Raw genomic sequence first — 5,657 nt, forward strand, 5'->3', positions numbered from 1 at the left:
ATTAATTTATATACATAAATAATTTTCAATTTATGTTTTTTTCGTATTTGATGCTTTTAGGAGTAGTTAAAATGTTTCAAACATCAACTTTGTTGATGGTTATAAATTGAATCTAATTGGTATGTTGGTGATTTTTTTTGTGTTTGTGTAAGATAAAAATTAACATAGAAAATAATATTGTCTCTACTCAGTTTAAAAAAGTTAATCTATTTTTATTAATCAGTATGTGGATCATATAAAGAGTAACTGTGTTCTTTCTAATTCTCTAAATTTTAATAAATAAATTTATTAAATTTATTAAATTTTTATCATAATGTACATTGTACTGTATATACACCTATATTTTACTTTACATTATTAGGTATTAAATATTTAAACAATTCACATCACATTTAATAATTTAACAAATATTATTTTTTTTTTATCAAATAGAAATTTAAGGTCATATGATATAAAATGTCTATCTAATTTATTTCTATTCTTTTATTTAATTGACATGGTCTTTAGAAACACATATACATATCTATTTGAACAAATCATTTAGTTTCCCTCCTAATACTAATAATAACTAGTAATAAAGATAATTGGATCTGATTATTTTTCCTTCTCAATTCTCAGTCAATCACATATCGTTGTCGTTACTTGTTCAATAATAAATTTATAACATCGTTTGTGTTTTGTGTCATTGTGTGATATTTTAACATACTGTATTTATTTAAATTAATTAATCAGTAGGTATGTCAGAAATGTAATTTATTATCAGTGAACGTGGACTTTCATTACCTATTGGCTACCTACCTAATTGTGTATTAGTATGTAAAATGTATAAATATTATTTTAAACGTGTATTCAATATTGATAGAAACTAGCGAAAATAATTGGCGTTGTTGTATTAAGAAATGTTCTACACATTATTATGCAATCAAAAAATAATCAATATGACAAAATCAATAACAATAATTTCAATAAAACTAGCATTACCTACGATGAATTTTTCTAAACATAAAGTATGAATAAAGAAATATAAATGCAATTAAAAATGTTTACATTTTCGGAGGATAACTAGAACTGCCCCACGTGATTCCTCTGGAATACCTATGCTAATTGGTTCTAATATTTTTCGTAAAATGTTTTTAGAGGAATTAACATAATAATATAATATACCAAGACACCAAGTGTAATGCGATAGAAAAAATGTTTTTAGAGGAATTTACGCGAGTGTATAACGGCAGCATTGCAGCAAAAAGTTTTTAGGGGAATTTACTATTATGTGAATTTATATTTGCTCTGTTATATATATATGTATATTTATTATATAGGTATATCAATATTATATTAAATAGGAGTGTTATGTGTTTTGGGGATTTATCTTAAATAAAAAGTATTCGACCAATATGCATACACTATATTAGAGGAAGTATAGTACATAGAAAATACACATTTGGTAAAAATATGTTGAATGTGTGGGTATGATCGTGTGGAGATATACGTCTTAAGATTATATTATAATATATTTATAGAAGATTAAAATAGCTCATATATTATTTGATGAAAAGTTTTATTAGATAATCAATAATATATAAAAACAAGTGGAGTCAAGCATATAAAGTGAGATTTAACTTTTAGAAAATATAAAAAGTTAAGAAATAAAATTAGTTTAAATTACCTTGTTTACTTATACCAGAACTAATTTTATTTAAATAATTTAATATCAAAAGTATGTTTTGTATGAATTAATGAATTATTATTAAGTAATTAACTGTAGTTAATACTAACTACTTATCTAAAAATGTATACAAAAAAAATCATTGTTTATTGTTCCGTAATCCATAAAATAAAATATGTAATTATAATTTTACAGTTAAAATATTGATAATTATTTTTTTATTTCATTAAGATAAACGCCAAAATTGGCTTATATACAAATAATATTTATAAAATAACAAAATAGCAAATATTATTAATTACATTTCGTAAGATAATAATGGGTAGGTTTTATTTTTTTCAATTTTAGATTTTATTTTAAAAAACTTACCATCTAAAATGGACATAGCTGAATCCGTCATTTCAGACACTTCAGTATTATCCTCAGACGACTGTTGTGTTGAAATTATTGAATCTTCATTATGTACATTCAAGGAATTCATATTAAAATTAATTGATATTTTAAATTAAATTAAACACCACTGTCACACGTTCATACGTACTACGTAGGTACTCACTACTCGGCACTTGGACATAGAAAAACTAACGCGACAATACGACACAAGTAATCATAAGATTATCTTCAAACTGCATGTAGTAGAAAGTACGAGGTACATTTGACAAAACCCCATTTTCTATGTTTAGATATCATATATTATAATCAAACTGATAACTTTTATAACTACAACCTACAGAGTACAAGCCTACATCGACCTTATTTTAGTTTCGAATAAAATGTTATCTAAATAATCATCTAGATAAAATTTCATTCGAATAACGCCCAACTCTGCAGTATATAGTATGATATGTTATATACGATAATAGCAATATCTAAAAAAAATGATTTTATTATGAACTATGTTTAATCAAATTAAATAACCAAGAATTATTCGTATAACCGTCTTTAAAATTTATTCGAATAATAATAGTTGAAAATTATTCGAATAGTTTTTTATTCGAATAATCATAGTTGAAAATTATTCGAATAGTTTTTTATTCGAATAATCATAGTTGAAAATTATTCGAATACATTTTTATTCGAATAATCATAGTTGAAAATTATTCGAATAGTTTTTTATTCGAATACAGATTTATTCGAATGATTATCTAGATAAAATTTTGCCCAACTCTGGTAATTAATAACAAACGAAATATAGATCTTAACATTGGAAATATAATACATTTATCTAAATATAAACGGCTCATTAAAATAGTTATTCCTATTAGCAATAGTACCTTAGCTCAAAAACAATACATTATTTTATATCGTACCTAATAAATTTTAAAGTACATTACCTAAAGTTTCTATTGTTAATTTTTCCTCACGCATTGTTATTAGCTCGGCTTTCATCAGTGTAGGTATAATTGTTTTTTAGCTGGGAGTTCTCAATTTTTTCAACTTGCTCCTCGAGTATACTTTGGCAGTGCCGTACTTAGATATTTTATGCCCTTGTACAAAAATAAAATTTGCGCCCCCTCAAGGAGCTTATCCACGGAAAATAAGGGAGATAGATCTTCATGAACCTTTAAGATTTTGAGCAAAGAAGAATAATGAGTGCTTTTTAAAAAAAAAAATATTGCTTAATAATTGTATGATCCCCTCCTTCTCTACAAAGATATATTTGAATGTATGTCACATTGTCATTTGAACCCTGCTTATAATCCATTATATAAGTTGTTTTTGGTGTTTTAACAAAGTTTGTTTACGATTTTGATATCGGCTTAAATTATTTTTCCTGTAATAATTTAATAATATAATACGTAATCACATTGGAATCATTTACAAGTAAGTACAGTGGTTCAAATTTGTTGATTGTCAATCAACCCTTAAAATATCCAAATTTTTGTACTACACACAGAGTTCCTATTCGGACAAATCTAAATTAAACTTCAATACTCTAAAAACTAGGGCCAATGTTTATGGATTTATTTAGCTAAATTACTAAAATACGTATAATATAAATTAAATAGCAATAATTAATGCTGGGCTGTCGTTAGGGGAGCCAAAACGGGACATTTGTTTAGGGCCTCGTGCTTAAAATATACACAAAAAATAAGAAGAAGTATCTCCAATGCATGGGAGGGAGTTCTCTTCACTTCGTCATTCCTACGATTAATTGATATATGTATATTATAAATTAAGCTATTAAGCTAACAGTTATTTTTTTTGTAACAGATTGCTGAATATAGAATTACGCTAAAAAAAAAAAAAAAAAAAAAATAGGTAATAACTGTTAAATAATTGAATACATTTTATAGTCAAGTACCTAATTTAATGATTTTAAATACCTTCTGAGCAGGTAAAATGTAAACACAAAATTCCTCGATTTGCGTATTGTGTTATAACCTCGTTATTTATCAATGTACATTTTTTATTAAATAATTTTTAATTTGTAAATTAGAAAACAGAAAATCTAATATTTATTAACTATTAATTTAATTTATACGAATGATATTGAAAAAATTCTGACGCTATTGCACTAGGTAACTGTTTTCTATATACTTTGATATTTTGGTTACTGTACCTACCATGAATAATACTGCTTATTACTGAATACTTTTCAATAGAACGTTTACATAAATAAAAACTCACACACGTTTGAAATTATTACGCTGATCGAAGACACTTTGCAAAACTATCTGTTAAAGATCAATCCATGTTTACAAACTTGACATTTTTTTAATGATACAAAAAACGTATCTAACACAAAGTTTATTTTATATACCATATAAACATACATAGCATTGTAGATTAAAGGCACTAATTGAAACTAAATCAAAAATGTATTAGTAAATAATTTTAAATTTCTTTTTTATCAAAAGGGGAAAATATTAATGTTTTTATTAAAAAAATTATACGCAAAAAATTAAATAAAAAATAAACCATGGTGAAATATTAAGCAAAAACATGTTGCCTATTAATAGGTGACCAATTATTATTGTTTCTTTAATTACAATTATTTTTACTTCTTTATAGATAATTAAGAATACATGATTAATTTCATCTGTTCAATGGAATAAAAAAAACGTGTAACAATAGTAAAAGAGCTCGCAAACAGTATAATGCCAATATATGTTATATTATAATATCATTTTAAATTCGAGAGAGATCGCTGACTAGTATCAAAAATAATATTACTATGACATCAATAACAACAACAACAACAACAATTGTATGAACGAACGGTTATTGTATTAAATATTTATTTTAGCTAGTAGAAGTAGTAGAACAGTTAATCGCGTTACAGTTACAGTTTATAAGTTCATATACGCCAAAATAATAAGTATGAAGAATCTAAGGAAATTTCTTAAAGCTTTTGTGGGATGTTGCCGATGTTGGCGATGTTGCACGGGGTGCATCTGTAAACAGACTAAAGCTGCAAAAGAACACAAATCGGCTGAGGTGGAGCGAGGACCGATGAAAATTGTTGAGGTGCAGAGCAAGTACGAAGAAAAACTAAATCAAACAACGGAAGATGTGAATAGCAGCGTTGGCGTTTGCGACAGCGGTGAAAAAAAGGCCTGCAGAATACGAGAAGAAAATGTGTCATACTGAAGACGTGTATACATATTATAGCAGCGGCGGCAGTGGCGGGTCCGAGTTGTACAGCAACGGCCACGGCGTGATGGTTGGCCACGAAGTGGTCGAAAGGTATTATACCGCGCTGTACAACTCGCTGGAAGACGTGCGGCGGCCGTACTCGGAGGCCGCGCAGTACTTGCAACTCGCAATTGAACGCGGACGGCTCGCGAACCGTGGTCACGGGCTGGGCGGCCGGCCACAGTCGTCTCGTAGCAGGCTCGCTCGGGACGAGCGGCGACATCGGAGTCGGCCACAGCGGCGGACAACCTGTGGTCGTCCAATTATCGATTTTAACAATTCTATTATTTACTTAAAAATTTTTATAACAAATAAAATGATAAAAGATTGAATACATAATTAAATATTGTAC

This window comes from Melanaphis sacchari, unplaced genomic scaffold (genome assembly GCF_002803265.2).
Source record: "Melanaphis sacchari strain LSU unplaced genomic scaffold, SCAv2.0 Contig178_pilon_pilon, whole genome shotgun sequence".
Classification (NCBI taxonomy): domain Eukaryota; kingdom Metazoa; phylum Arthropoda; class Insecta; order Hemiptera; family Aphididae; genus Melanaphis; species Melanaphis sacchari.